Consider the following 23,288-nt stretch of genomic DNA (forward strand, 5'->3'; position numbering starts at 1 on the left):
ATCTTTTGATATTATAGGATTACAGATTTCAAGCATGTGGGCTTTATGATTGAGATAGTAAACCAGTGTTGTTCATATAATATGTATTTATATTGTCATAAATATCAAAAATATCTCAACAACCAAGTGGCACAAACAGAACTGCTTAGCCTCATATAAAAGCTCTTAGCTGGATGAACAAAATGCTGCTGACAGTGTGTGTGTAACTTAATTGGCTGCTGAGATACTGTAAGATGTTTTCAAAACATTACCAACTTAATAGTTACTGTTTTTAATGTGACTTATAAAATCTAGTTTAAGGCTTAGCAACTAAAGAACACTACCACTATAAAAATTAATTTGCTCTGAAGAGTTTGCCATTACACTTGTTTAGTAATCCCTATGGTTCCAGAGATATGAACATTTAATAAAAACAAAAACTCTTGTGGAGATCCACTAGAATTTAATAACGGTTATATGCTTTCATTCAACAATATCATAGAAATTTCATATCTTTTTTTTCTTGTTGGTAACTATTTTGAATAACATTTAATATTTACATGGTTACTAAGGCTAGGAAAAATATGACATAAGTGCCAGCTTAGTTCTTTAACCTATAAAAAGGTATTAAAATTATCACCCTTTAAAGTATGGGGAACAAAAACCAGGACACTAAACTGAAATGTATTAAAGTTTGTGTTCATAGTACTTTGCTTAATCTCCAGACTATCCATACTTATAGGAATAGAAAAATAAATTTGTCTATTCTTGAAAAATTGCTGCCTTTTTTAAATTCTAGGGCATGTCTCCACAAGTGTTTTGTTTTATTACAATTTCATTATAGAATCTGTGGCTGTGCTTGGAGGGAATTATTTATTTTTTTTGTTTTAGATAAGAAGATTTGTTTGAAACGTGAGGACATAATTTGATTTTATCAAGAGGCTTAGACTCCACCCATTGGAAGTCACCGTGCAAACTTCCTGAGCTCCATTGGAGGGAATGAGCTGCAGATTTCTGCACCAACTATAATGTTTAAGCTTGGTATTGGGAAGTCCTAAGTAAAGGGCATTGCAGTAATCCAATAATGAGACAGGCATAAAATACTAGTGAAAGATCAGGTTGGGACAAGAGGTGCTTTATCTTGGGTATGTTTCACAAATGAAAACATGGGGATTTAACAATGGCTGCCACTTGGTCCTGCAGTGTCAACATATCATCCACTACAATAATAAAATCTTGAAATGTTCACAGAGATGCAGGAAACTAACAGACTTTTATTGGTGTATAAAAGGTTTAGTGGACTTCCCCAGAACAACTCTGTCTCCACTGTTCAATATTGTGACAATATATACATGAACAAAGTATATAACTGTCAGATAAACTTATATTTTTAACTCATACCCAAAGTCTTAAGTGTCAGGAGCACTCACATAGTACATATCACATGCCATGAGCTGATGTCATCATCAAAATTAAGTGTACAGCCTATCATCCACGGTAACACCAAGATTATACACTCTTTCAACAAACTGGAACTTATTCACTTCATAGCAAATAAAATCCAAAATATCCTGTGTCTGCAACAGAGTTTCCTCTTAGTGGGTCATAGGTGTGTACCTCTCTTCCCTTGGGATGCTTCCAGAAGGTGTCTTCATGAAGTGCCAAAACCATCTCATTGAGTTCCTGTCCCCATGGAGAAAAACCCTTTGAGCTACATGCTCTAGGGACCTAAACCTTGTCACCACAATAAACAGAACATGCTGGAGGGATAGATTCCTGTCCCAGAGACTTCCCATACTCTGGAACAGACTACCTATCTATGTCAAACAGAGCTCCTCATTAGCACTCTTCAAGAAAAATCTTGATGATTGGATGGGTAATAGGAAATTCACCCTGGGGATCACTTATGTGGTTCTGCTTGACAGGGGCACAGGAAAATAATTTTCTTGGGTGGTGAAAGCCAGGGTACTTTTTTGGCTAGGCTTGTATAGGCCCTAGGGCCAATAGCCTAGTACCTACCTATGAACCTATGAATGTATAATTTCAGTCTACGAGGCTCTTCAGTCTGTGATGTACAGTAAGCTCAGCAGCGAGTTAATTTCCATTCTTTGTATCTGTGATACCATCTTTTCATCCATTGTGTAATGCTCATGATTGTAGGAGAGGATGGGGTGTGGTCACAGTCTATGACTGAGCTCTCATTTCACCACTACAGTCAGGTAGAAACCTGCAATCCTGCCAACACTGCATCAATCAGCTTATCAATCTCACAATCTAGCGTACTCTCACTCATGAGTAAGACCGCACAATGTTAAAATGCTCCATTTGAGGTCACTTTCCTCCCACTTGTAGTGAACAATCCACTCTTTTCTAGGAGAGAGCTATGACCTCTTATCTGAAATGGTGATTTTTATCCTAGTCACTTCACACTCAGCAGTGAATCTCTCCCATGCATGCCAGAAATTACAGTCAGTCAAGGCCTAAAACACCAAAAATGTAAACCTCATATTTCCAAATCAGGCAATTTCCAAACCCTGACTCTACATCAGTATTTTGCCCAAGAAAGCCATGAACTGCAGGAGAAACTAGACTCACCCTTGGTGTCACGATTAGCTCACGGGAGTTCAGATTAGGCCATTTTTTTCTAATCATATTCCTCTCCATCAACCCTCCATGAGAGCTGATATCTCCTAGTATGACTGCAAAATCAGTATTTTGTATTCCACTATGCAATATACCCACAATAGGGAACAGGAGAAACAATACATTTCACAAGGACATGCCTGTATGAGTCAAACATTTTCCGAATCTGCTTGTTCTAGGTTTTGATAATGCACACTTCTGTTGATGCAGTGATACTTCAGTTAAATGTTATGAGCAGTGCTGCAGTGATACTTTACTTAAATGTTATAAGCAGTGCTGCAGTGATGCTTTACTTAAATGTTATCAGCAGTGCTGCAGTGATACTTTACTTAAATGTTATCAACAGTGCTGCAGTGATACTTCAGTTAAATATTATGAGCAGTGCTGCAGTGATTTGTTTGTGTCTTTCTGCTTTTCCCAGTTAGGGGTCACCACAGCGGAACTCCGGTCCGCTAATGATTGGCAGTTGATTTTTACGTACCGGCTTGCCAGGCCTGATTCACAACCTTCAACGAAGGTACGGCCATTCACGCATGTCTCCACGCAGAAGACGCTCTAGCTGAGAATCGAACCGGACAGTGTCATACTGTGAGGCGACAACGCTACTGCAGCACCACCACTTTACTTAAATGTTATCAGCAGTGCTGCAGTGATACTTTACTTAAATGTTATCAGCAGTGCTGCACAGTACACAAGCAGTTTTGCAGTCAGACCTGTCCTCAGAATGTAACTGACTTTTAGTTTCCTACCTTAACACATATTCTATATAAACAGCTAGAAATTTCAGATACATGCACTGATGCAAATCACAGCAACCTGCACCACCAGTTAATTTTAATTTTATGTCACCAACAAAAAAACAGCAGCTTAGTAAGTTACTAAAACAACTACATTTGAATGATGTTGCAGATTTTTCTCTTAATTATTATTAATGTATAATTCACATAGCAGCAGAGGGAGGCAGTTAAGCAGAACTTGAATAAACAAATATGATTTCTTAAAATGGATAGGTTGACCGAGTCAGTGACCTCTAGTCCTGGAAGGTAATTCTGTTCAGGCCTATACATACAGAAGTAGCAATATGCTCATTTTAGCTTTAAGAGGTGTAGGTTATCTGATAAACATTGTTTAGAATTCTTTTTCTTTCTTTTCCTTACTTGGTAGGTTTTTATTTTTTATCAAGCAACACTTTAGATGTACATGTTAATTCATACAATGGTCTCTGCTGTAGACAGTTTATCAATACAACAATCAAGAAGAGTTTCTATGACTGCAGTGCTTAGAAAGAATCAGATATTAGATCAAAAGTAAATTCATTTTAGGTCTGTCATATACACTTCAGACTGATTATTCCTTCACTTAACTAAGTTCAGTAATTTTCTTATAGACCTGCTAAAATATAAACCTGGTGAACAGAGACACTTTAGGATTAACAGTACCATTACCTTTCCAGATATAAGCAACTGATCTTTCCATTATCTGATGCTAAGTTTTTTAGCACTCAGTTTTATTTTTCTTTAATTGCATTCTAACTGAATACTATACTGTTGGTGACTTAATTAGGTAAATGCTTTCTAGAATATGGCCCATACCTTCTGAGGTATTATACTAAATGTAGTGCTATGGTGAGGCATATAACTATTGACAAAAGTCTGTGGTTTACAAATCAGCATTGCTGGCCTTATTTAAATCTCCTTCCATCTACAGTATATGTCCTTCAGCTGTCTGCAGCCAGTGACATACATCTCTGCAACCACAACAGCCTGTGATCCACGCTCTATCTACACCTTCTTTATTTGTTATTCTGAAGGAATAGAGTTTATAATCTTAGCTCTATTTACTTCTAGTTTTTGTTACATTTTTAAATAGATTAGTCCAGAAATCTCTTTCAGCCTTAGCCCAGGGCAAAAGTACAGTCAGATGCATGAAGATACATTTGCTCAATAGTCTGTAAGGTGAATTTTACAGAAATAAAATATACAACAGTTCTTGAAAAGTAATACTCAACAGTGCAACATAAATTCTTCAAAACATACATTGAGAAATGTCATACTAGAGCATATTCTGCAAGACATACAAAAGCAATCTTCAGTGCATTCAGAAATAGTTGGACTGTTAATACTGTTACCACCAAAAACAAAACCTAACAGAGTGACAATAACTTCACCATTAAGTTATCAAATACAGTTTTGACTCTCACCCAGTTTCTCCTCTTTTATTATTATCCAGTTATTCACTTCCCTCTACATCATCTTTCTTTTTTTAAACACCTTTATTGAATTATCACGTGACATAGGCAAATTTACATTTATACAAAAGTAATCAAATTGTAGTAAAGTAAGATTAACAAACATTATACTTCACATATACTGCTATATATCATATAACCTAAGCAACATTACATAAATTATTCAATTCCTGCCCCCTTTTTTAAACAAGAAACACCTTTATTAAACCATCACTTATGACAAAAGCAATCATACATTTTTATAAATGAAAACAAACCACACTGACACAATCCTAGTTGCAAGCATTTTACATCACAACCCATACTGACACACTCCCAGTTGCAAACATTATACATAACTTATAATCTACCCACTCATTTTCAGTCAAACATTACATAACTCAAGTCCTGCCTTCTTTTAAACCTCATTCCTCCCCTGTATGTATTGTTCCCACAATTCCCATTTTTTCCTATTTAGTTTGCGCCTATCCTTTTCTAAAGATGTCAGTTCCAGTTATTTTCTCTTGTTACTATACTCACTGATTCTAGTGCAGTTGGTTTAGACTTTGATTTCCATTTTCTAGTAATTGCTTTTTTGGCAGCCACCATAGTTAGACACAACAAGGCCTTACCCTGTCTAGGCAATTCCGATTCTGTATCATCTTTCTGCATTAGTATGTTTAGTAGCCGTCCTTATTACTCCCGATTCTGCTCAGGTGACTCTGTACTACTTGCTGTTCGTTAGATCTTATAGCAGTGTTGGGTTTAATCTTGTATTGCAGCATTAATATCCTCTTCCTAACTTTCTCCCTTACTGCTGATAGTTTGGTACACAGAATATTTCTCCAAGATCAGTAGTAACTTCTTACTCAACTTAAGCTTTGCTTTCAACAACCTAATTGCTTCTTCAGCCACATCTTCCTTTACCTCATGAATAATCTTTAATATCATTCTTGTTTTTTAAATATTTTTATTTGAAGGTTTTATTTGAACGTTTTCAACAATTTATTAATTGTTTTAAAATTAATAAATAATAATTATAGTAAATAAAAAATAGGTTATTAACTACTGATTCTACATACTAAACTAACAAAATTCAACTAAACCTAAACCAAACTAAATACCCCTAGGATTCAGAAACAGTTTTCATGTCACAATATCCAATTTTTTGCATAGTGTGACCATATGCTGGGTGGGGGGGATTCAAATATGCACTGAGTGGGACTGAAAAATGCAGAGAAGTCCCACAGCCTACATAATATGCAATGGCTTTGTAGTGACATTGAAATACACAAGAATATTAAAATAAGAGCAATGGTGGACGCAAATGAAGGTAAACAATATAGCTGAACAATTCAGAAATGTATATATTCCACGTGGAGGGACCCTTCCATCAGTGCTGTCAACCTGGTGAAATTTTGGAGTTTTGGAAGCAAGTAGGGGAACATATGTGGTTTCCACATACTACAGAGGAGACAACCAACACCATGCAGGCATTTTAGGATATAGCCCATTTCCCTGAGGTACTGAGGGCCTTGGATTGCACCCACATTACCATAAAGGATCCACCTGTGCAGCAGAGACAATGGTATTTCAACCATAAGGGGTTCCACTCCATTATTTGCCAGGTGGACTGTAATGCACACTATATAGTATAATATGTGTCTGTAGGCCATCCAGGCAGTGCTTATGGCTTCCTCATATGGCACATGTGCAGCTTATGCCAGTGGTTTGTGTGGGGTGATTTTCCACAACATCTTAGTGGTGATACCAGATATGGTCTGGAGCCATGGCTAATGGCATCAATTAGAAACCCCAAGACCATGGCAGAGAATGTTTAAAATAATTCATTGTCACAGACCTGGGTCATTGTCAAATGTGGGTTTGGCCTGCTAAAGGCCCACTTACCCTCTTTGTCTCTGTCAATGTTTGTGGTCACGTACTGCTGCATAACTCTGCAACGTGCAGTAAAATCTTTGCAGTCTGTGCAATGCTACACAGCATGTTGATATGCAAGCAGTTACAGCAGAGCAGAGACACATTCTGGAGGAGGAATTACCAGACTCAACAGATGAGGAGGTGGGACTGATAAGATACCTTTGGAAGAGCCATAGCCAGGAGATGACCATGCCAGATGGAGGTGAGTATAGTACACCCTGGCACTGACTAAGAGGCAGAGTTTGGTTCATAACTATGGGCCAGAATAAGCTGTACCTGTAAAATAAAAAGTGATGGATGCAAACCTACACCCAGGATGTGTTATGTAATGCACAGGCTGGCCATACTGTGCATCAGACATAGGCTATCCAGCTTAAAGAGTACTGAGGGCAGGGCACAGCTATCCTCATATGCACAGGTGGAGAGCACACCTCTTAATTCTACCTCATTATGAGGAATGTTCATCTCAGTTTTATGTAGAAATGGTCTGTTATGCTTTTAGTGTTATATTTCTTTTAAACTGCCATGTTAGGCAATACTGAATCATATTAATTCATCATAATAACATTTCATAAGTATAAAACAACATATTTTAACAATCCCACAAGCTTCCTACATGGATTTGTTACTAAATGGTTACTAAGTGTTCCACATTTTGTCCATTTGTTCCACATTTTGGATATGGAAGGTTGAGGGCTGTGGTGGGGTAGGCCACAGTGACGTGTCAACAATGTGCAGTGAGTGTAACTGTGTGTGTGTGTGTGTGTGTGTGTGTGTGTGTGTGTGTGTGTGCATGTTTGTATGCACGTGCGTGTGTGTGTGCGGATGTATGTGTGTGCGCGCGCAGTGAGGCACAGCTCAAATAGATGATGCAGTACTGTGCTGAGGCCTTGTAAGCTGTCCTGGCCACCCATAGGAGATATATGCACTGACTGTACATACCTCTAATGGCCCTATTGATGAGGTTGCCCTCTCCTGGGACAGTGCTCTGTGTGAGTGAACTGTGGCTCAAGCAATGGTTGGTGTTTGCATGAATATGCCAATCTACATATATATCCATGCCACCCCCATACTGCCTTCAACACTGCATGTTGGTGAGGAGGTAGTTGTCCTCTGGGTCTGAGATAATGCCCTCCCCTTCCCATGGAGGCAGGGGTAGACTGACCATGAGAAGTGCATTGTCTATGATGCACAACTGCACTGGGGAACCTACTGTGTTCAAACACCTGCCTCTACATGTCCAAATTGTTGCATATCTGGCCATGGACTACCTCAGAACTTCACATAGACCATGTACTACCGTCAACCAGCTCAGCTACATCTGTGTTGGTGTTTGCCTGTCCCTGTGTATTGTTGGCTGCTTATCCATGTATTATAGCCATGGAAAACCACTGGTTAGTGACCACAGATAGACTCAGCTTGAGAGGTGGTCAATAATCATGGTGTGTGTGGTCACCAGTAATCTAACCCCAATGCCATCATCACATTCAGTGGAGCTTGTGATAACCAAGGGGGACTATGCTTTTGGTGGAGAGACCACTTCCTGGGTAGATGTGTCTCCATCTTCCTGGCCATTAGGTGTCATTCTGGGTGTGAGGGGTGGGTTAGACATGCACAAAGAGCTGCCTGTGGAATAGGGTGAGGACATGGTCATGTGGCCATCACATTTTCTGAGTCTAACACTGACACCATGACCCCCCAACCATGCCAGGATTTGGCTGCCATCATCATCAAGCCAGACACGTTCCTGACATCAGGCAGGCTTATATCCATGGTGGAAGATCCTGGTAACACAGTATCTGTGAAAACATCAATAAAGTATCCAAACTAAGTAAAAACCCTTTATGAACACATTCAACCTAGTAAAAAAAATATATTAGTATGTAACAGACTGGCCTTGAGAAATAATCATTTACATACCTTTGGCAGGCAGCCATTGGACCTGTTGTCCTGATGCTCCTGTAAAATAAACAAGCCGTGCTTATATGTTCTGTCTCCTTGCAGTGGACTACTATTGCAGATATTAACCCATGTTTAGACATACTCATCTTGGGTGTCAAATTCAGCACCGATGTCTATAGTTCCAACATGGATTCTAGAATTGTCTGGATCCAGAAGCAGAGATGTCAGGAATGTCTCTTTTGGAGGTGGGTCTGTTGCTGGACCTCCTTTTGTGACCCTCCAATGCCGGCTACCCTAGTGCATGTGGCAATGATCATGTTGGCGGCCCTTCTTTGGACTTGATCATGATTTTGATTTTTGCCACTGACATTATTGATATTGTCTATAACATCCCACCATACACATACACAGAAGGCCTGGTCAGATCTGTCATAATGGCACATCTGCCAACCATGCTGATAGAGGGCCTGTAGCAGGATGTCAGTCTCAGCATGGAAGAATCTACTTTTGCTCTGTTTCCCACCTTCTGGCATGACAACCTGCAATTGCAAAATATACATGTGAAATGTTGTAAGGCCACACATGATATACCCCTCTGCAACTTCACATGTAATGGGCTAAAGCTGGCAAGAACCATCTTCCCTTGCAATAAGCATGGGGGAGTTATTACATGTACATCTGGGATCTGTGTGTAGGTGTTATTTTGTGCTGTGTCATTTGGTGTGTTCTCTACATGGGGCAGGGGGGGACAAACTACCCTGGATGAGGACACAGGATGCACACAGATGTATGCAGGAGAGCACTTGACATATATATGTGTAAAGACCACACAGTCAAACATAATGGCTTCATTCACACTTTGGAGTACTACAGTGTTTTTACTGTTATCTTGGTACATTTCTCTACTGAGTAGGTGACACTGGCCCAGCACAGGCTATGACTACCAGTGCTTAGTAACTTCCCTGTCAGTGACACACTCTGACGCACACACTGCTCCTTTGTAGTTTACTCTATTCAAAGACATTGAACCATCATCCTTATAGGACATAGGAGAGGGCATGTATGCATCCCACAGGTGGACACGGACATACAAAGGAAATCCCACAAGATGTGAATGCAATCACCTTAGAATGTACACAGACATCCCTCTGTGTAGGTATGTGTGTAGACTCCCCCCCCCACTGAAGGAAGCAACATAGACATGACATATAGCACCCTGGCACAGATGTATGAAACAATGATTCAGACTGCTACACAGGCCATGGTGTGCACATTGCTTAAACAGATTCCTCAGTGAGGTCAGTCAGATGGAATTATTTAAGACGTTATTGGATCCATAGCTTAAAAGTGACATAGCTCAATGGAATTGCAAGCTCTCTATCCTCAACATGTTGGTACTATACTGGCTAAGGCTCTTACCACCGCTATATTGGCTTTTTTAGACGGTGTTCCAAAGACCAAATTACCACCATAACAGCTACAAACAAATGCAATCTGAGGGTCATGCTGCTCAACACTAGAAGTCTAAATCTCAAAATGCACTCACTTGAAGCACTCCTTAAAATGGAGAACATCGACATTTGTGCTGTAACAGAAACCTGGTTCAAGGCACCTAAATCACTCCTGCACTACCAGGCTATAACTCATTCCACACTTTCAGCCCCAGAACTTGGACCAAAGCTCCAAAGGTGGTGGTGTTTCCATATTCATAAAGGATGCGCACACCTCCAGACTGGTAGCCCAACATAATGCATCTGAGATACTTCAAGTGCAGCTAACATTGGGTAAGACAGCAATTCAGGTCATAGCCTGCTATAGGTCCCCAACCATGTCCCATGACTCACACTCCACGTTCCTAAGCACCCTGGGGAATATTAGGGTCCAACCTAATACTCTCATACTGGGCGACTTCAACTACCCCTCCATTAACTGGGAAAACTACTCATATACCAATGCACTTGCCCAATGCTTTCTGGAATTCATTAATTCCAATACCCTGTTCCAGTTCATTCTTACCCCCACTAGAGGTAGCAACATCCTTGACCTGGTCATTACTAACATGGGTGACCGTTGCTCTACACCAATAGTCAACTCCTCCCTGGTTAGATCCGACCACAAACTAATCATCTTGGAAATCCACATCTCTCTCACTCCCCCACAAAGGTAATCACCATGAAAAACTTCTCCAAAGCTAACTTTGGGCTCCTAAAAACAGAGGTGGCTAACTTCACAGTACCCATGCAAATGGAAAATAGTTGCATGACCACCAAATCATGCACCAATGCACTATACAAACACGTACACGAATGCATGGATCTCGCCATACCCAATAGAACCAGGACGCTCTCCTCAAAAAAGAAGAAGCCAGTCTGGTGGACCCCTGCCATAAACAAACTCTACACCAGAAGGAGGAAACTGATGCGGAATAAGGTGAAGTCCCAAGACTGGAAAAACTCCCTTATCAGCCTCAACAAAAGGTTGAGACCCCTCATCAAATCCTCTATGAAAACAGAATTGCAGCAGATAGTAAAGACAACCATAAGGCCTTCTATAGTTGGAAGCAGGACTACTCGACCCCGGACAGTTCACCCCCGGACTGTTCGCTCCCGGACGGTTCGACCCCAATGCATTTCTATACAATTTCATGTATAAATTTATATGTATTGTATATGTGATTTTTTAATGGACAGTTCGACCCCGGACTATTTGACCCTAAATATATTCTTTTAAGTATTTTATCATTGTTATTAATTAATCAATTATTCAGTGATAACACTGTTAATGTTTCATTGTAAATATATTTTTATTAATATTTTTATTTTATTTAATTATTACATTGGTTAGTATAAATATAACATTTAAATCTTTAACATATAATTAGTGTTATGTTTTAACATATTATGACTACTGTTACTTTATAACATACTTTATGACATATGTTTTCCATCAATTAAATATATATATTTTTTATTTTATATTATGTTGATATGTTAACTAATCTATAATCAACTATAAATAATTTCTTTAAAATTAAATGAAATCAATTTTTTATTCAGGTTACTATGCCTTCTTCATCTGGAACATTTATACTACCACCAAAGCTCAAGCAGCAACATACAATTGTCACCATTTCCCACCGCCTATCATCAAAGCACATCAGAACTCAGGAAAGTGGATATGGATGTATGAGTAAATGCAAACACTCTTGATTTCCAGCAACACTGATAGTGTGTAGGGCTGCAGAGGACTTGATTTGATTGCAGAGTGCAAAGACAGATATACGCACAATACAGTCTAATCCATCTACAGGGCACAAACATTCCTAAGTAAAACACTGTTTTTAAGGACTCAAGAATTTATTTGTAAAAAGTATCAACAAGTAGTGCATCGGTAGCATTGTCACCTCACAGCAAGAGGTTCTCCCGTTCGATTCACAGCTGGAGCACCTTCTGTGTGGAGTCTGCATGTTCTCCCCGTGGTCGAGTGGCATTCGAAAGACATGTGTGAATGGATGTGCCTTCGTTGAAGGTTGGGCATTGAGCAGGCACCTCTGCACCGTAAAAATCTACTGCAGATCATTAGTGGACTGGAGTTTTGCTGTGTCAACCCCTAACCAGCAAAAGCCGAAAAAAGAACATCAACAAGTAGTTCAAAGCTTAGAAGTGCAATTCTAGGGCCAGACATCCATTTTACTATCACTCAGAGCCTCTACAGCTTACACCCACAGCCCATTAACTTCAGCAAGGAAACAAACAGAACATCAAAGCAGACATCTGCCAAAATGACTGCCCATTATGTTTTCATTTTTAAATATAATTTATTTTTAATCCTTACTTGTTGTTTTATCGCAAATTTTCTTTATTTTTATGTGATAATGACGTTATCGTTATATGGAAACTCCGAACTAGTTAATCCTGTGAACTTCTGGATTAGTCAGCAAATGTTTTTTTTTTTGGCACTTACTGTTTTTGTATATATAATTAAAGTTCCAGTTTGCACTTAGTTTAAAGTAAGTGTAGTCGAAGCACATAAATAGAAAAGAAATACTTTCTAAACCAATTTTAAGAATGTTTAGACTGTCTTTCATTTCGATTTTTGCTTTGATGTTCTTCGGCTTCACTTATGTTAAATTTTTTATGGGGGTCCAACTGTCCGGGGTCAAATCAGTTGGGGGCGAATCATCCGGGGGTGAATCTGTGGGGTCCAAATGTCCTGTACTCCTATAGTTATTGTAAAGAATCTCCACAGCAATACCCAGGTTTGCTTTGAGCTACTGCACAATGGTACCTCCTATACCAAGCCAACAGATATTGCTAATATACTGGCTGACAGATTCAGTGCCAACTTTACCCCTCCCCCACAAAGGACCAATCACAATACCAGTAGATTGCCAGGCACCCAGTATTACTGCTGCACAGGTTAAAACAGCACTGTCCAAGGCCAAGAATACAGGTTCTATGGGACGTGACAATATCCCCGGCTTTGTTATACATGAACTACAGAGTGAACTGGCACCTCACCTGTGTGCCCTATTCAGTCACAGCCTCACCTCAGGCTTTGTCCCTACCGAATGGTGCACTGCTACAGTCATCCCTCTCCACAAGGGAGGAGAGAATTCAGACCCCGGGAACTATCGCCCCATTAGCCTGACGAGTCTGATATGCAAAGCTATGGAACGCATCATCATGGACCTAATAAACAAGAATATAGGGAATCTCCAAACTCTGGATCCTACACATTTGGTTTTGTGAAGGATAGATCATGCCTGCTCAACTTGGTCGACTTCTTTGAGTCAGTCACCAGAGCTGTGGATGAAGTCAAGGTGGTTCATACAGCCTACCTTGATCTGCCCAAGGCCTTTGATAGCATTCCCCACTCAGGAATCATAGAAAAACACACTAAGCTAGGCATCAACCCCTTTAACACTAGGTGGGTTGCAAACTGGCTCACAGATAGAACCCATAGTGTATAAGTAGCTGACTCCAAGTCAGACTGTTGACCAGTTAAGAGTGGAGTTCCACAGGGTTTGGTCCTGGGTCCTCTCCTGTTTGATATCTACTTCTCTGAAGTCCAGGCCAACATGAAGGGACTCTGGCTGACAAAGTTCACAGACGATTGCAATTTGGGAGCTATTGATGTTGACATCCTACAGAAAGGCCTCAATGAGACAAAAGATTGGTGCCAGAACCATGGCCTTAAGCTCAATGCCAAAAAATGTGTCGTCATCCCCCTTGGGAAAAACACGGTTCCCTTGAATTACCACATCGATGGTAGTCCACTGAACACAGAAGGCATTATAAGAGATCTAGGAACACAGGTTGACAGCACCCTCTCTTTTGACCACGACATCACCACTATGGTCAGAAAGTCCTTCTATGTGGCACATCTCATTACTAAGGGTTTTGCATCCAGGAAGAAAGAGGTAGTTGTCTCCCTTTACTCTTCCCTCATTAGGCCAATCATCGAGTACAATGCCCCATTTGGCATGTACCTCACTAGACACCTGCAACAACTGGAGAAGCCACAAAAGTACCTCACAAAGAGGATCCTAGGCCTTAAACATTTGTCCTATATGGACAGACTCAGAAAACTCCAACTATTCTCTGTCTCATATCGCCTACTTAGAGGCAATCTCTGCTTGACTTACAAAGCCATGTCTGACCCAGCTCTGCTAGAAATGCTACTTCTAAAGAAATCCCAATCCCTCTGATTAAGCATTGAGAAAGGGTGTAATACCTGAAAGCTTTGTGTCGTTATAAAGGTGGTTTTTGCTCAGCGTTGGTGCTATTTACTGGATTATCTATACAGCGGTGTGTGCTTAAATAGAAAATTCACCCTGGGGATCACTCCAGTGGCTCTTCTCGACAGAGACACTAGGAAGGAACTAAGGTCGGGTGACACGATGCCAGGGTAATCCTATGGGCTAGGCTTGTAAAGGCTCCAGGGCCATTAGCCTAGTATACACCTATGAACCTATGAACCTAAGTTCGATATACACATAGCATAAACCATTAAGAAAGTCCACAAGAAACTAGGCCTACTTTACAGAAACAAACAATTCCTAAATAGACACACAAAAGCTACTATCGCTTGCATGCATCTCCTATTTTCCCTCCTATACACCTCCCAAGTCCTAACCAACCTCTGAAAATCTGAACTAACTACACTCAAATCTTGTTATAATAAAATCACAAAGTTTGCCACTGATTCCCCATACAGGACACATCACTGTACTGCTCGTAAACAGCTAGAATGGCTAGAACATCCCCAGCTTCTATAGTTTAATCACTTGACCTTCGCCCACAAAACACTGCATCAACCAGACAAAACTCCTGCACTCCAAAAGCTATTACAACCATACATCACTTCCAGACCCCTCCACTTTAATAATAAATTCCTTCTAGGCACCACCAAAGCAAATAACACAGCTGGAGAATCACTCTTCTCAAACTACATTCCTAAAATATGAAACAAACTTCCCACCCAAATTACTTCCTGCTGCTCCACAACACAATTCAAAAAAACTCCAAAAATTACACTTGAAAGACACCTGGCTCTGTTCTTGCAACAACCCTGGAGAGACCTCTAATTGTCAACTCTATGTCTCTAATTAATCATTTATTTTTCATTGCTTTCCTAATAAATCTTACTGAGGCATCTCTCCTCACCTTATTCTCAATGCTCTTTCTTCCTCATGCACAATGAATGACTTATGTACTTATGTACATACTTATGCTGTGATGCCTACTCTACATATTTATCTCAAATGTATTATATTTATCATTCTGTAACTATTATGTTGATACTTTGAGCTTGCTTTCAGGCAAGCCAATTTCCTTTCAGTAGAGTCTGTAAGCTTTATGATTTTTTCATAACTGTGTGCTAGTCTTATATTACTTGTAACTCAAAGTTGAATGTTTTATTCTTTTTTTTTTTTTTTTTTGCAAAACTGGAGCTTTTCTCCCCAGGCCTTTGCTGAAAAAGGACCTGTGTCCAGTGAGACTCTCCAGGTAAACAAATGTAAAATAAAATAAATAAATAAATAAATATTGATTAGTTGCTAGCCTAACCTCTTAGCACAGCATTGATTAGTTGCAGAACGAGTGATTCAGGAACAATCTGTGCTGTGCTGTGCTGTGCTGGGAGGTTAGGCTGGCTTCATGATCTTGCATGAGCACCTGGAAAGTGTAATGTGCATGCATTGGTAGGCCAATGACCCAGCAAGGACATGAGGGAATATATTGCAGTTGTATAGACTGTGGAGGCACAAAGACCAAAAGATCTAACAGCTGTAGTCACTATGATTCCTGCATGATGTTTTCAGGGTGTTGCTCACACCCTAACAACATGATAATATATTGTGTATTTACACACTATATGATGGTGACACAGCAAATGGCCACAGTGCACAGTTCAGCTCAGTGTTGTGCATCATGTGTTGAGAATATTAATCTGTGTGATTATGAGAGGGCTACCATAGTTCTCTGGATTTTGGAATGGTGAATGGCCATGGCAAGGACATTAATATTAGCAGGGCTCCCAGGCAGTGGTTTAAAGAAAGCATGATCTGTCTTTACCTGCTACACAGGTACCACCTGGACCACCTGACTTATGAGAGCTCCAGTATAGACTAGATGCCTGATATGGTCTTGCTGTGGTGATGTCTGATGCCATGTTAACATACCTCACTCTGGTGAGTAGTGCCAACACCACTTTAGTGACCTAAACAGGTGCTATCCTGATCTTCTGAGCCAATGGGGAGAAGAGGCCAGAGACAGGTCCCCTGAGTTGTATTATAAGTACGCATGGCTGATCACTGCCCTTTTATTTCCCTTGTAAGTAAATGGGCCCTTGTGGATATTTAATTGATTTATGCTGTATCTCCTGTTCTTGTTTTTCAGCTCAGAAGAAATTTGTGCATTGTGTCATCCTATACTGTATGAGAATGTAGAGCTTTCCAGGTGAAGAGGTGAGTATAATTTCATATCCTGTTATTATTTTGTTATACCACTACCACAGTTTGTTTAAGTATCAGGGAAATTTACTGCTAATTTGTTATAATACAGCTTAGCTGTGACCACTTCATTAGTTTGTATAACTTTAAATGAAACTCATACAGTCTTTTGTTATTGTACTGAATCTTAGCTACACACACTACTACTACTCTATAGGTGTCATTGGAAGAGCTCTGTCACAGTTGTTTGCTCTGTAGGACAACCACTGTATGTACAAACTAGTTTGCACTTCCAAATGCTGAATACACATGCATGCTTGTGTTATAGTTTCATTACTTTTTTGTAGTAAGTTGACCAGCACTTCATACATAGTGTCTCCCTGTGCTTGACATGCAGGATGACTGCAACATCCTTTAGTTGTGCATTCAGACCCAGTCAGTTGAGGGTGTTTGTGTGGGGGATGCAGGGTGGCTGACCTTTATTGGGGGGGTAGGATGTGTGTCTGTGGGATTCCTAGGGCTGTTGGTATTGGGGATGTAGGATGAGGAGTTGTGTGGGATGCTAGGTTGAAGTATGTGCTGGGTGGTGGGGTGGAATCTTTGGTGGCATATTGCCTGTGCATTATATCACTATAATCCCCTTTCATTCATACATCACCTGGCATACTCCTCTTATTTTGTATCAGCCATCTTATGTTCCCTAGTGTGTAGCAGATAACTTTACAGTATTTTATAAGCACCTATTCATAGTTTCTTTGTCTTTGTTACAGTACAGTACCCTGATTGAGATGTTAGGTCGCATATGTATTAGCAATGTGCAAGTACATATGCCATGTCTTTGAATGTCACTACTCCGTACAACCTCTACAATGCCTTATGTTCAACATCCCCACCCTACCACTGTAGTCTCGACACTGCCACTGGCAATGAGGACAGTGATACTATATACCTGCCTTTAAATCATACAATAGGGATTTGAGGTTTATGTACCTAGGCAGAACTCTCCAAGGAGGCCCAGTAGCAAGTGTCTTTGTATAGAACAACATGGAGTAGTGGTCAGAGTGGCCCTCTGAAATAAGTAATGCTAATGTTATTTTTTGTCTCTCCCTCTCTTTGTTGTTATTCTTCTTTTTATGATCTTATTTGATGTTTGTTGTTTTATTTCTATCAATTTATGGTACCATCTTCTGCAGCATCTGCCACGGCTTTGTCAGTATAGCGACACGGGTTCCCACTCTATCATTGGTCTCGACCTTCTCCTAACAGCACTCCACTTGGCTCCAAGCTTGCCTCCCCAATGACCTCTGATGGTTACTCATCTGAGGGGAGTGCTATTATTCCCTCTGGTAGTACTGCAAGGGATTCACACTTCATTACCTGGTAGGAATTGGTGGAGGTGGTAAGGGGGGGGGGGACTGGCAGCTTCATGCCACATTGACAACCTAGAAAGGGTCCCTATGTGACTTTAAGAATCGCACTGCTGCCTGGCTTTGGCATTACTACCTCAGTCAGGGTTCAGTAGAGGGGTGCCCACAGTAATGACTGACCTTTTCTCTGGGTCAAGCTGAGGTAGTGTGGTAACAAGAGTGGGATACTCACCCTATCCCCCATCATAATATTCCCTATCCCTATGTGTCACTTCCCTCTCCTGTTTGTTGTCAGTCCTCCCTATCACAAATGTCCTCCTTCTGTCTGTCTATCTATAATCCCTTTGTAAAACCCCCAGTTTGTGTCAGCACCTCGTTGTTGGTCCTTGTCTGTGTTTTATGTTTGTTTTTGTGCCCTTGCTTCCATACCTTTACCCTCTTTTCATCCCCTACATTCCCATTACATCTTTGTCCATCTATCTTTTTTAAAAATGGGTAACAAATCCTCCAAAAAGTGTATCCTTCCTCTCTGCTTCCACTCTTATCTTCCTTGTGTCCTTACATATGCTCCTCTGCTTGCTCTACCAGTATTCCTACTTTGTTATGTATCCATTTCCCCCACTTAAAATAAACATTGTTTGGGCCACTTACTGTGGCTTTCAGCCATGTTTGTAGCACATGTAATATATTGCATATGCACTTGCATAGTTATGTACATGCTACTTCCTCTTTATTTATTTATTTATTTACAGTCCTTGCAGTAATTGTGGGAATCATTTTTTCACCACTAAGCCTGTCACTTCTTTAGGTGAGTTTCTTGAGTTTCCCAATAGTTAATTGATAATTACTTTCAGGCTGCATCAGGCAACTTGGAATCTCAGTAGTAGCCTACGCACGGTTGCAGAAATAATTTTTCTGAATTCCAGGATATGTATGTATATATATATATATATATATATATATATATATATATATATATATATACACATATATACATTATATACAAAATATGGTACTTGGTAGTAATAGAATTTATAGAATTTAGTACTGTAAATGTAATGATGAGGGATGTAATTCTGATAATTAAAGTAGTTTTTATTGTACTTTTATAACAATGAATATAATTTAAACCAGAATATATTATTCATGGATTTGTGTTTAATTTTCAGTTTGTTGGTCCAATCTCATATGCAAATAAATAATGCTTGTATTTAAAAAGTGAATGAATGAAATCAATAGGCTTTTTGATTTCTTATTATAATTTTTGTAGAATAGTTAGTAAATGCCCAAGCGGAGGGAATTATTTTTTTAATAGACTGTGGAACTCATTAATCAAAACTAATTGTTTAGTCAGTTTAACATTGGCCAAAACATCTGAGAAAACTATTTGAAATCTATTCCAAAAATAATTCAGAATATAAAAAGTCATAGAACGTATGCTGCTAGTCATATCTTTAACTATTACTATCAGCATCTCTAGCACCAATTACTATCTTTTTTGATTAATTTTCCAATTTTATGCAGAGAAAGGTACACTGTAAGAAGGAATGTCCATATATACATTTTCCAAAATAAAGAATATGTGAATTTTTTGGCTGACATTTATTTTAATGATTTATTTGTTTAATTGAAGTTTGGGCTATTTCTTTGGTTCAGGAAATTCCTATAATGTTTTGGTATAAACATTTTTTGTGAGATAATACTATTTTATACAAATTACATTGAACTGAATTAGATGCTAGTTTATTTAATGATTTAATATAATTTAGCAAACCTGATAATTTTTAGTTTTAACTTCTGTAATTTTATGCAATTTAGTAGTTACACACTATCTGAGACATTTGACTATTAACCAGTTATCTAGATCCAAATCATATTTTCATATCAGCACATCTATCAAAATGATTGTTGTTCCTGTTAAGCAATTAAACCAATATATCAGGCCATTTAATCCCAATTTCATCATTTTATCACACCAGAACCTTCAGTAAAGTCAGATGTAAGAAAAATTGGAGATATGGTTAACAACCATTTTAATGACTGGCTGTCTATACATAAACATTTTATTGAAGCATATTAATAGTATATGCACATTTAAATTTCTAAGGTGAGAGAGACAGAGGTATAGTTTAATACCCACAACATTTTATTTTCAATTAATTTGCAGATTTATCTAGTATTTTAAAGTTATCAGTACAAACTGCTTTATGCAGTTCATCCAATTTTACAGAAAAAGATTCACCCAGTCAACAAACAATAACTGTAATAATGTATGCTTAGGCATATGATTTTACATTTGAGAACCCAATACCTGCGCTGTTTCATGCTCTAATATGATGAGTAATAGCTATACAAAGCTCACTTGGGCACCAAAGTATTTTAAAAAACATCTTATTTAAATTTCTTATATGAATCATATGTAGTAATAACAGATGTAGTTTGACTAACATATGCCATCTTCAGCAGTAGTATTATTATAATGAAATCATGTTATCAAATATAAAAAAAATGTATTCTACTTAGAAATTGTCTCTTCAATGTCTTTGATAACATCACTATAAATAATATGTATAATATTATACATGTTTCTTGATTACGTACTACACAGATACTTAAACATCTTACAACCCCATTTATACTTACATGTTCCTATTATGCATGGATTTACATTTTGATTTATAGGTATAGTATTTGTTTTTTTCTTATTAAATTTATGATTAGATATCACAAAGATTTTATCTCAATTTTATGTATAGATCAAGCAGTATTGATTAAAGTTTATAGTATATCATCTGTAAACAGTGAAATTTTGGTTTGATAGCCATCATCAGTTTTAAAACCATTAACTTCATCATCTTGCCTGGTATGTTTTACTAAAGGTTCTATTCTAATGTAAATAGAAGGAACAAAAGTAGACAATTTGTATTCATTTGTGAAATATAAACTATTTTCACATAAGCTGAGAATAATAATTGTATAAGCTATTACATTGTCAAGAGATATTGGAAATACTTATATTTCTAATACCCTAAGCACTTGTTTTCCCTCTAGGGAACCCACAGCCATTTTTATATCAAAACTAATGACTGATAAACTAAGTTTATTGGTTGTTACAAAATCAATTAATATTCTTATTTTTTTTCAAAAATGTTCTTTATTTTTTTATAACAAGAATAATAACAGTAATAACATATTTACACTCAAAACTGAAACAAATTATTTACAAAGTCCATAACAAGGAAATACTTCTATATACATTCAGGAAATCATCTAATACTTTTTTAGTAATGATTGTAACTTTTCCCAAGCAATTAATTTGTGTGTTAAATTCTTTGTATTTATTTTTAAACTAGATATTTATTTTTCCCATAAGGTCCTGGCTAAATAAATAAATTAATTTCTGAAAGATATAGGAGAGTTAGTTTTCCAATTTTTGGTCACAACCTTTCTTGCTACTGCATGTATTGACCAAAGAAGGTGTGTTTGAGATCTGGGTATGATTTCTGGTACTGGTACATTAAATAAAATGAGTGAACTTGAAATTTCACAATTATCATTCCATAAGACCTTACAGAAACATTCAAATTCCTTCCAAAGTTGGGATAACATATTACATGCAACAATCATATGAAACCAGTCAACTTTGCAGCTTTATACCTTCAACATTTGTTTTGTACATATTTGCAATTCTTTGACATGTATAATAATTTCTGTGGAGGAATTTCCATGTGTATATCTTCCAGTAAGGAGAAATTGTTGTTTTTTGTAATTATTTTAGAAATAATTTCTTGTTTTTAGTAGTAAAGTCTCCATTATTTATTTTGGTGGAGTATTCCCAAAAAGAAGCATTCGTGGAATTATTATCAGATCTAATGACTTTATATATTAGGGATATAAATGAGGTGCCTTTCAAAGAACCATCAATTATATTAGTCAAAAGTTCTAGTGTTTTAGGTATGTTGTTTCCGTGGGTTTGTAAGGAAAATATAGTTTTGTTATATATAAATTATCTGCAGGTTTGTATGTCTATCCAGTTATTATTATGTAGGCTGCATCTAGTAATTAGATGGCTAGCTGAATAAATTCCATTAGTGGATAAGAATTGGTTCCAGTATATTAAGTCATTATTTTTAAATTCAAGCATTTTATTTTTATCAAAAGGTATTAAACATTCATTAGTATAAGCAATAGGAAAAATGAATATTAATAAGCATTTAATTGACTGGTTAGATTGGGTGATTTTCATGAAATTTGCTATTATTAGACTGATAAAGGAGCAAGATTTTAACTTCTGCTTATCTTGTATGTATATTTTTGAAGACCAAATAAAGGTATTTTGGTGTATTGTAGTTAGAGGGTCAATTAACATTCTATTATTGTTTAATAAAATGTTTTCATGCAATAGTTTCCAATATGAATTATATGAGGGGTTTAACCATAAAAGGATTATATACATAATATTCAATATTAGGAAAACTAATACCTCCTTCTTCCCAACTTGCCACATGCCTTTGTAAAGATATTCTGGGTTTTTTGAGGATACCACAGAAATTTTAGTAAGTTATTACTAATTTATTTTAATATTTTCTTGGTTGGGGGAATGCTTAAAGACTGACTTATATAAAGAATTTCAGGTAACACCATCATTTTAATTAGCATTTGTTTGTCCTCAAAAGTAAAATAAAGTTTGTTCCAATTATATGTGAGATTAATAATTAGATTTGTTAAGATATTATAGTTTGTAGTAATTGTATTCTTAAGAGTGGAATTAATTTGAACACCCAGGTATTTAATTTGTGTATTGTCCTAGTTAAAGCATTTATAACTTTTCATTTTCATAGTCATTATTTTATTTATTAACAAAGTCTGGGTCTTGTTATAATTAAATTTTAGTCCAGATAAACCTTCAAATAAATCTAAAGTGCTAAGTAGCTGATCTAAAGATGTATCAATGTCTCCACTAGTTAGTAACAAATCATCCACAAATAGCTGAATCTTTGGAAATATGTTACTATTTAAATAAAATTAAAGGGGAAAGAGGGCAACCTTGTTTTTTTCCTTTTGTAAGTTTAAATGAGGGGGATAAGAAAGAGCCTATCTTTACAAAAGAAACAGAGTCTTCATAAAGGTTTCTAATTAATTTTATAAAATTTAGAGAAAATTTATAGTGTTGTAAAGCTTTAAATAGATAGGACCAACTCAGTGAATCAAAGGCTTTGTTTATGTCTAGACTCATTATTGTTAATTCGTTTTTATTTTTATTAGCTAAATCTATAAG

Source organism: Protopterus annectens, chromosome 1.part0, assembly GCF_019279795.1.
Source record: "Protopterus annectens isolate FY-2018-M chromosome 1.part0, PAN1.0, whole genome shotgun sequence".
In the NCBI taxonomy this organism is placed as follows: Eukaryota; Metazoa; Chordata; order Ceratodontiformes; family Protopteridae; genus Protopterus; species Protopterus annectens.